This window comes from Salmo salar, chromosome 04 (genome assembly GCF_965601325.2).
Source record: "Salmo salar chromosome 04, fSalSal1, whole genome shotgun sequence".
NCBI classification, from domain to species: domain Eukaryota; kingdom Metazoa; phylum Chordata; class Actinopteri; order Salmoniformes; family Salmonidae; genus Salmo; species Salmo salar.
Genome location: NC_138294.1, coordinates 59019241 through 59030540, shown reverse-complemented (window position 1 = coordinate 59030540; position 11300 = coordinate 59019241).

Sequence of the window (11300 nt, the reverse complement as noted above, 5' to 3'; positions counted from 1 at the left end):
AAAAAGTAACAATATTTTGGAGATTATATAGTTTTCATTTAAACGAGAGCGAGCGAGAAAAAGGCCATTCTTGAACATGGGGTGAGACATTCTCACTAATTTGTAAATAAAGTCAGTTTGTTATTTAGAATTATTTATTTCTGGAGAAACTAAAAGTCACCTCATGGAGCTCCTGGTGGCAGCCGGCATCGAAACAGAATCTCAGTTTGCACTGTGGCGCAGTGTCTTAGACCGCTGCGCCACTTGGGTGGCCCAAGCCACAAGTTGTTAATGCTGATCAATTGCCTTGCACAAAGTATCAAATTACAGAGAGGTGTTGGTAAAGGTACAGTTGAAGTCGGAAGTTTACATACACCTTAGCCAAATACATTTAAACTCAGTTTTTCACAATTCCTGACATTTAATCCTAGTAAAGATTCCCTGTCTTAGGTCAGATAGGATCACCACTTTATTTTAAGAATGTAAAATGTCACAATAATAGTAGAGAGAATTATTAATTTCAGCTGTTATTTATTTCATCACAATCCCAGTGGGTCAGAAGTTTAGTATTTGGTAGCATTGCCTTTAAATTGTTTAACTTGGGTCAAACGTTTTGAGTAGCCTTCCACAAGCTTCCCACAATAAATTGGGTGAATTTTGGCCCATTCCTCCTGACAGAGCTGGTGTAACTGAGTCAGGTTTGTAGGCATCCTTGCTCGCACACGCTTTTTCAGTTCTGCCCACACATTTTCTATAGGACTGAGTTCAGGGCTTTGTGATGGCAACTCCAATACCTTGACTTTGTTGTCCTTAAGCCATTTTGCCACAACTTTGGAAGTATGCTTGGGGTCATTGTCCATTTGGAAGACCCATTTGCGACCAAGCTTTAACTTCCTGACTGATGTCTTGAGATGTTGCTTAAATATATCCACATAATTTTCCTCCCTCATGATGCCATCTATTTTGTGAAGTGCACCAGTCCCTCCTGCAGCAAAGCACCCCCACAACATGATGCTGCCACCCCCGTGCTTCACGGTTGGGATGGTGTTCTTCAGCTTGCAAGCTTCCCCCTTTTTCCTCCAAACATAACGATGATCATTATGGCCAAACAGTTCTATTTTTGTTTCATCAGACCAGAGGACATTTCTCCAAAAAGTACCATCTTTGTCCGCATGTGCAGTTGCAAACCGTAGTCTGGCTTTTTATGGCAGTTTTGGAGCAGTGGCTTCTTCCTTGTTGAGCGGCCTTTCAGGTTATGTTGATATAGGACTAATTTTACTGTGGATATAGATACTTTTGTACCTGTTTCGTCCAGCATCTTCACAAGGTCCTTTGCTGTTGTTCTGGGATTAATTAGCATTTTTTGCACAAAAGTACGTTAATCTCTAGGAGACAGAACACGTCTTCTTCCTGAGCGGTATGACGGCTGCGTGGTCCCATGGTGTTTATACTTCCGTACTATTGTTTGTACAGATGGACGTGGTACCTTCAGGAATTTGGAAATTGCTCCCAAGGATGAACCAGATTTTTTTTCTGGGGTCTTGGCTGATTTCTTTTGATTTTCCCATGATGTCAAGCAAAGAGGCACTGAGTTTGAAGGTAGGCCTTGAAATACATCCACAGGTACACATCCAAATGACTCAAATGATGTCAATTAGCCTATCAGAAGCTTCTGAAGCCATGACATAATTTTCTGGAATTTTCCAAGCTGTTTAAAGCCACACTGAACTTAGTGTATGCAAACTTCTGACCCACTGGAATTGTGATACAGTGAATTATAAGTGAAATAATCTGTCTGTTAACAATTGTTGGAAAAATGACTTGTGCCATGCACATAGTAGATGTCCTAACCTACTTGCCAAAACTATAGTTTGTTAACAAGAAATTTGTAAACTTCCCATTTCAATAATAATGGGCTATTATAACACAGGTCAGGATAACCAAAACATTTCTTTATTAAAGACTATCAGAAAGAATGTTGATCCAAAGCCATGAATGAATGAGTCACTCAGCTTTATGTAGGTGCCGGGCTGTATGATGGTGCCATCAATTTGATTAATGATTCATGATAATGATATTTTGGAGATTATTTCGTTTTCAAAAAAACTAAAGTGAGCGATTGTAATCTTAAAAAAGGCAAACAAATTTATTTCTGTTTTTAGAGGGAGAGAAACGGTGGGCCAATTGTGTGCCGCCCTATGGGACTCCCAATCACGGTCGGATGTGATACATAATAATAATAATTATACTTTTTCCCCCCTTCTACATGATTAATGTTCCAATTAATAAATGTTTTTTTTTAATGAATTAGGATATTTGAGTTGAACCACAATATTTGTTGTATTATTTTTGTTCTGTTTTTTCTGGTGGGTTTAACTGAAAGTGCTTACAATAGGCCATAAGTATACAGCAGATCGCCGATTGTCCTCACTTTGATTATGCTGTAACAACATACTGTAGCACCACGACCAGGGTATCTATTCATTTAAGTGAGCAGATTAGGGCTTTCAGGAGGAACGGAAAATCTACTGGAGACATTTCAAAAATACTGGTAGACTTGGGGATTTTGGCCACGGACAGTGCTATTCGCAAACACTATCATCAAATGCCTGTGCTACGCCGAACGCGAAAGCCCAGAAAATGAACAGGCACAGTAGGCGACAATACTGTAAAGTAGGCCTAATAATGCTAAAAAGAATGCTTAAATAAATCACTGTTGCCTCCTTTTTCAGGTATCGTGACTCGAGAATTCTTTGAGGAAGAAATATGAGATATGGAAATAAGAGATATGCTGGACCCTATGTCAGAGAGGTGTGTCAGAGAGGTGTTTTTGGGACAAGTTTGTTTCTTTCAAGGTAGGATTATACAGTGGCTTGCGAAAGTATTCACCCCCTTGGCATTTTTCCTATTTTGTTGCCTTACACCCTGGAATTAAAATAGATTTTTGGGGGGTTTGTATCTGTCACGCCCTGACCTGAGAGAGACGGTTTATTTCTCTATTTTGTTAGGTCAGGCTGTGTGGTTGGCAGTCTATGTGTTATATTTCTATGTTGTTTTTTCCTTTGATTGGCCGAGTATGGTTCCTAATCAGAGGCAGCTGTCTATCGTTGTCTCTGATTGGGAATCATACTTAGGCAGCCATTTTTCCCCCCTTCAGTGTGGGATCTTGTTTTTGTCAATGCAGTAAGCCTGCAGAACGTGATGTTCGTTGTTCCTTGGTTTGTTATTTTGTTTGACTGTTCTGAGTTACAATAAATATAAATATTAGCACTTTCCACGCTGCACCTTGGTCTACTCCTTTTGACGTCCGTCACAGAAGATCCCACGGGCACACGGGGAGATTGGCAGAGTCAGGTTGGAGACCTGAGCCAACTCCTCGTGCTTACCGTGGGGAGCGAGTGACTGAGCAAGCACTGTGTCGCCAGTGCGCATTCACAGGCCGGTGTGCTCTATGCCTGCCCCACGTACCAGGCCTCCAGTGAGTATATCCAGCCTGGTACGCCCTGTGCCTGCCCCTCGCACTTGCCCTGAGGTGCGTGTCACCAGTCTGGTGCCACCTGTGCCAGCCCCACGCATCAGGCCTCCAGTGCGCCTTCCCAGTCCAGAGCTTCTGGTGACAGTTCCCAGTCCAGAGCCTCCAGCGACGTTCCCTAGTCCGGTGAGACCTGTTCCGGCTCCACGTAAGAAACCTCCAGTGATGATCCATGGTCCGAAGCCTCCAGTGATGATCCATGGTCCGAAGCCTCCAGTGATGATCCATGGCACGAAGCCTCCAGTGATGATCCATGGCACGAAGCCTCCAGTGATGATCCATGGCATGAAGCCTCCAGTGATAATCCATGGCCCGGAGCCTCCAGTGATAATCCATGGCAAGAAGCCTGTAGGGATAATCTCGGAGCCTGTAGAGATGATCTATGGCACGACGCCTCCAGTGATAATCTATGGCCCGGAGCCTCCAGTGACGATCCATGGCACAAAGCCTCCAGTGGTGATCCATGGCGCAGAGCCTGCAGTGATGATCCATGGCATGGAGCCTGCAGCGACGGTCCCCGGTCCGGAACCTCCTGAGACGGTCCGCAGTCCGGAACCTCCTGAGACGGCCCTCAGTCCGGAGCCTCCTGAGACGGCCCGCAGTCCGGAGCCTCCTGAGACGGCCCGCAGTCCGGAGCCTCCTGAGACGGCCCGCAGTCCGGAGCCTCCTGAGACGGCCCGCAGTCCGGAGCCTCCTGAGACGGCCCGCAGTCCGGAACCTCCTGAGACGGCCCGCAGTCCGGAACCTCCTGAGACGGCCCGCAGTCCGGAACCTCCTGAGACGGCCCGCAGTCCGGAACCTCCTGAGACGGCCCTCAGTCCGGAGCCTCCTGAGACGGCCCGCAGTCCGGAGCCTCCTGAGACGGCCCGCAGTCCGGAGCCTCCTGAGACGGCCCGCAGTCCGGAACCTCCTGAGACGGCCCGCAGTCCGGAACCTCCTGAGACGGCCCGCAGTCCGGAACCTCCTGAGACGGCCCGCAGTCCGGAACCTCCTGAGACGGCCCGCAGTCCGGAACCTCCTGAGACGGCCCGCAGTCCGGAACCTCCTGAGACGGCCCGCAGTCCGGAACCTCCTGAGACGGCCCGCAGTCCGGAACCTCCTGAGACGGCCAGCAGCCCGGAGTCTCCAGCGGCGGCCCGCAGCCCGGAGTCTCCAGCGGCGGCCCGCAGCCCGGAGTCTCCAGCGGCGGCCCGCAGCCCGGAGTCTCCAGCGGCGGCCCGCAGCCCGGAGCCTCCAGCGGCGGCCCGCAGCCCACAGCCTCCGGCAATGATCAACAGTCTGGTTCCTCTGACGAGGATCCACGGTCCGGTGGCACAAAAGCAGAGGGATCAGCAGGCGGAGTGGGGGCTACGCCCTGAAACGGCTATGCCCCGAACCCATTCTTCAAGGCAAAACTACTCCAGCTCCTTCAAGTTGGATGGGTTCCGCTGGTATGCAGCAATCTTTAACTCATACCACAGATTCTTAATTGGATTGAGGTCTAGGCTTTGACTAGGCCATTCCAAGAAATTGAAATGTTTCCCTTTAAACCACTCAAGTGTTGCTTTAGCAGTATGCTTAGGGTCATTGTCCTGCTGGAAGGTGAACCTCCGTCCCAGTCAAATCTCTTGAAGACTGAAACAGGTTTCCCTCAAGAAATCCCTGTATTTAGTGCCATCCCTCATTCCTTCAATTTTGACCAGTTTCCCAGTCCCAAACATCCCCACAGCATGATACTACCACCACCATGCTTCACTGTGGGGATGTTGTTCTCGGGGTGATGAGAGGTGTTGGGTTTACGCCAGACGTAGCATTTTCCTTGATGGCCAAAAAGCTCAATATTAGTGTCATCTGACCAGAGTACCTTCTTCCATATGTTTGGGGAATCTCCCACAGGCCTTTTGGCGAACACCAAACATGTTTGCCTATTTTCTTCTGGCCACTCTTCCGTAAAGCCCAGCTCTGTGGAGTGTACGGCTTAAAGTGGTCCTATGGACAGATACTCCAGTCTCTGCTGTGGAGCTTTGCAGCTCCTTTAGGGTTATCTTTGGTCTCTTTGTTGCCTCTCTGATTAATTAATGTCCTCCTTGCCTGGTTCGTGAGTTTTGGTGGGCGGCCCTCTCTTGGCAGGTTTGTTGTGGTGCCATATTCTTAAACATTTTTAATAATGGATTTAATGGTGCTCCGTGGGATGTTCAAATTTCTGAATTTTTTTTATAACCCAACCTTGATTGGGTTGGACTATTTTGTGTATGTCCATTACATTAAATCAAAATAAAAATCTATTTAAATTACAGGTTGTAACGCAACTAAATTGGAAATACGCCAAAGAGGGTGAATACTTTTGCAAGGCACTCTAGCAATATTTTGTTATGTTTAGGCCTATTTACATGTATATTTCTAGTATTGTACCTAATGTTGGCTGTTAGGCTAAATAAAAAATTTTCTTCTCCAAATGCAGACAATGACCCAAAACACATTGCCCCCCGGGTTTGAATTGCAAATGAGGGCATACACTGGGTCAAGACGCCAGCAGAGTAAGTAGACCTTTATGTAGTAAAATAAAGGTTCAATAAAAATAAACAAATCAAATCCGTACAACACCTACGGTAGGCCTACAGTCCATCTAAAAATGTTTTTTAAATCTCTACATGTAGTTCTCCTGATTTAAACCCGATCGAACTTGTTTGGCATCAACTGAAAATATTCAGAAAAGATGAACTGGTCAAGGTCATTAAGACGTTTTGGCTAGAGAAATTGACGATACAACAACGCAACAAATACAGCAAGGTTTTAAAGAGTCTAATACTGTAGGGCTACACCTGCTACAGTGCTACGGTACACTTGTGTTTGAAAACCTGTTTTCAAAATGCCTCCAGCTGTCCATTACTACTGTAAATAAAAACACAGCATCTTGTTTACATCCTGTTTACATGCTTTATTGTAACCACAATGTCACAAATAATTTGTATCTACCTTTCCAATTACTTTTAGAGTTTTGGATTTACAAATATGCACTTTTCATGTCATTTTTTGTTCAATTCAGTTCAGATTTAAAAATAACTTTTGACTAACGCCTTTAGTGAGAGGTCTAACGCTTTAAAATGTAATAATATCTGCCCTCCGAATTCATATCTAAGGGGCATTTTTCATGCCATTATTAGTTACATTGTATTAGACTGAACGTGACGACAGGCACTAAGAACAGCGGGAACGTTTCCCTAGTCAGCACCATTATTAATGCAATGCCCCTTAAAGTGTTGCTCTGTGCCACCCAGTGGGAAGGGGTGGGGGTCCACCCCGCCCCACTCCCCTTCCTCCTCCTCCCATCGCCATTCTGCTCTGCAAGGTAATCCCATTGAGCGCCACTCGGGAGCCAAGACCAATATGACCAATATATATTGTTCTGCTAGAAATGCTGTTTGCAGAATTCACAGCCTGCTACACTTGTGAAAAACAGGGTTAATAATATATCTGTGAGAATATCTAAGGGGCTTGTATATGATTCTAAATGAATTAATAATGTTAATATCTTTGTATTAAAAATAATGATATTTTGGAGATGATTTCGTTTTCAAATAATGTAAAGTGAGCAGGAAAAAGGCCATTCTTGAACATGGGATGAGACATTGTTACTAATATATAAGGGAGAGAAATCAAAAGCCTACCATCACCTCATGGGTCTCCCGGTCGCAGCCGGCATGGTATTGAATCAGCATCTGTAGCAACACAGTTTGCACTGCAATGTCTCAGACCGCTGGGCCTCTCGGGCGCTGTACAATGTGACCAGTTGGGAGTAGGCTACAGTACAACAGTAAGAGCAAAATAATCCTAACATTTCCACTCCCTAATTATGGTCTAAGTTTCTCTTAGAATAAAAACCTTAGTGTAACAACAGTTTTAGTAAGTAATACTGACTAGTAGTAAAAAATAAGTGTCAGTTAGAGACACAGTAGCGCTTGGGACCCAAAAGCATAATCAGTGCTCTTACGCACCCTTGCTCTGGTCTAGAAAATGAAGTAGTGACGCAGGGTACCGTACTAAACCACAAATTACCTCTAAGTCCCGTAGCATAATCGCAAAACATTTAGTTGAGCAACCAGTTGCAGAGGGAGGTGTTTAGTCCCAGGGTCCTTAGCTTAGTGATGAGCTTTGTGGTGTTGAACGTTGAGCTGAAGTCAATGAACAGCATTCTCACATAGGTGTTCCTTTTGTCCAGGTGGGAAAGGGCAGTGTGGAGTGAAATTGAGATTGTGTCATCTGTGGATCTGTTGGGGCGGTATGCGAATCGGAGTGGGTCTAGACGTGAGGGCTATGGGGCGGTAATCATTTAGGCAGGTTACCTTCACTTCCTTGGGCACAGGGACTATGGTGGTCTGCTTGAAACATATAAGTATTACAGACTCGGTCAGGGAGTGTCATTGAAGACACTTGCCAGTTGGTCTGCGCATGCTTTGCGTACACGTCCTGGTAGTCTTGCTTACATCAGCTTCCAGCTGGTGCTCTCATGCATGCTTCAGTGTTTCTTGCCTCGAAGCGAGCATAAAAAGCATTTTCACTCGTCTGGTAGGGTCGCGTCACTGGACAACTCGCGTCTGGGTTTCCCTTTGTAGTCTATAATAGTTTTTAAGCACTGCCACATCCGACGAGCATCAGAGCCGGTGTAGTAGGATTCAATCTTAATCCTGTATTGATGCTTTGCTTGTTTGATGGATCATCTGAGGGCAAAGTGGGATTTCTTATAAGAGTCTGGATTAGTGACCCGCTCCTTGAGAGTGGCAGCTCTTGCCTTTTGCTCGATGTGGACGTTGCCTGTAAACCAATGGCTTCTGGCTTGGATATGTACGTATGGTCACTGTGGGGACAACGTCATCGGTGCACTTATTGATGAAGCCAATGACTGAGGTGGTATACTCCTCAATGCCATTGGATGAATCCCGGAACATTTTCCAGTCTGTGCTAGCAAAACAGTCCTGTAGCATAGCATCCGCGTCATCTGACCACTTCCGTATTGAGCGAGTCACTGGTACTTCCTGCTTTAGTTTTTGCTTGTAAGCAGGAATCAGAGGATAGCATTATGGTCAGATTTGCCAAATGGAGGGCGGGGTGAGCTTTGTATGCATCTCTGTGTGGAGTAAAGTTGGTCTAGAGTTTTTTTCCCTCTGGTTGCACATGTGACATGCTGGTAGAAATTAGGTAAAACAGATTTAAGTTTGCCTGCTTTAAAGTTCCTGGCCACTCGGAGCGCCGCTTCTGGATGAGCATTTTCTTGTTTGCTTATGGCCTTATACAGTTGGTTGAGTCAGGTCTTAGTGCCAGCATCGGTTTGGGGTGGTGAATAGACGGCTACGAATAATATAGATGAGAACTCTCTTGGTAGATAGTGTGGTCTACAGCTTATCATAAGGTACTCTACCTCAGTCGAGCAATACCTCAAGACTTCTTTAATATTAGACATTGCGCACCAGCTGTTATTGACAAATAGACACACACACCCACCCCTCGTCTTACCAAACGTAGCTAAACTGTCCTGCCGGTGCATGGAAAGTCCCGCCAGCACTATGTTATCTGTGTTGTCGTTCAGCCACGACTCAGTGAATTTTACAGTTTTTAATGTCCCGCTGGTAGGATAATCTTGATCGTAGGTCATCGATTTTATTTTCCTATGATTGAATGTTGGCCAGTAGAACGGATGGCAGTGGGGGTTTACTCGCTCGCCTACGAATTCTCAGAAGGAAGCCCGACCTCCGCCCCCTTTTTCTCAGTCTTTTCTTCACGCAAATGACGGGGTTTTGTGCTAGTTCCCGAGAAAGCAGTATATCCTTCGCGTCGGACTCGTTAAAGGAAAAAGCTTCTTCTAGTTCGAGGTGAGAAATTGCTGTTCTGATGACCAGAAGTTATTTTCGGTCATAAGAGACAGTAGCAGCAACATTACATACAAAATAAGTTACAAACAACACATAAAAAACGAACAAAATAGCACAGTTGGTTAGGAGCACGTAAAACGTCAGCCATTCTCTCCGGCGCCATTCTAAAATAACAGTGGATTTTGTTACTTTTGTTAAGTAAATCAGATGATAAATGAGGTGATAACGGAGACTCAAGCATTTCATAGATAAGACATGATTTGGTTTTCATGGAAAGTTGTTTCTTTTCCTTTTTTCCAGCCAAAATGGCAACTTCCTCCCCTTAGCGTCAGCTCTCACAGTAGTTGTCTTGTCCTAGGATGGAAGTGTTATATGGATTGCTGCTGATGGCCTCGATGTTACTGACGAAGCCACATTTTTTACTTATATAAACTATTTTCTCTATTAGGGAATAGGGTCAATGTGTACACTCTCGTTCCTATTCTATCCATCCATGGATATAATAGGAACATATCACACAGATCTCAAAACCAAATCCACTGTTATTGATAACAGGTTATTGCTGTGAGTTTGGCATGGAGACCATACTGTGTAAGGGATATTGAGGTGTATGGGAAATGTTTGAGAATCCCATTACGTAGGCATATCCATTGTACGTTTAAAGGCATTTGATCAGCAAGTTTTCAGTGCATAGAGAGATTAAATGGTCTCAGTTGACTACTGCATCATTATTGGCTTTAAAGCCATCTAGTAAATCCCCTAGATCGATCAATGCAGTCAAGTTCAGACTCTGAGTTTATTGCAAGCTCAGAAAGAAATATCAATCTAAGTAATCCTAGAAGCCTTCAGTGTAATGATATTTAGCATCAAAAAGTTAACGGTCCATGCACACACCTTACCTATCAAGCTGACTTCATCTCTCAACACTTTCTGCCCACCACAAGTCCTATATGATATAGTTTTGTTTTTAAGATACACTACATGACCAAAAATATGCTGACACCTGCTCGTTCAACATCTCATTACAAAATCATGGGCATTTGCTACTATAACAACCTTCACTGTTCTGGGAAGGATTTCCACTAGATGTTGGAACATTGCTGCGGGGTCTTGCTTTCATTCAGCCACAAGAGATTAGTGAGGTCAGGAACTGATGTTGGGCAATTAGGCCTGGCTCGCAGTCGGTGTTCAAATTCATCCTAAAGGTGTTCGATGGGGTTGAGGTCAGGGCTCTGTGCCGGCCAGTCAAGATATTCCACACCGATCTCAACAAACAATTTCTGTATGGACATCGCTTTGGGCATGGGGGCATTATCTTGCTGAAACAGGAAAGGGCCTTCCCCAAACTGTTGCCACAAAGTTGGAAGCACAGAATCGTCTAGAATGTCATTGTATTCTGTAGCATTAAGAATTCCCTTTACTGGAACTAAGGGGCCTAGCCCGAACCATGAAAAACAGCCCCAGACCATTATTAATCCTCCACCAAACTTTACAGGCGCAACTATGCATTCAGCAATTAGCGTTCTCCTGCCATCCGCCAAACCCAGATTGTCCGTCGGACTGCCAGATGGTGAAGCGTGATTCATCACTCCAGAGTACGAGTTTCCAATGCTCCAGAGTCCAATGGCGGTGAGCTTTACACCACTCCAACCGACGCATGGCATTGCGCATGGTGATATTATGCTTGTGTACGGCTGCTTGAACATGGAAACCCATTTCATGAAGCTCCTATGAACAGTTCTTGTGCTGATGTTGCTTCCAGAGGTAGTTTGGAACTCGGTATTGCAACCGTGGACGGGCGATTTTTACACGCTACACGCATCAGCACTCGGCGGTCCCATTCTGAGAGCTTCATGGCTGAGCCGTTGTTGTTCCTAGACGTTTCAACTTCACAATAACAGCACTTACAGTTGACTGGCGCAGTTTTAGCAGGGCAGAAATTT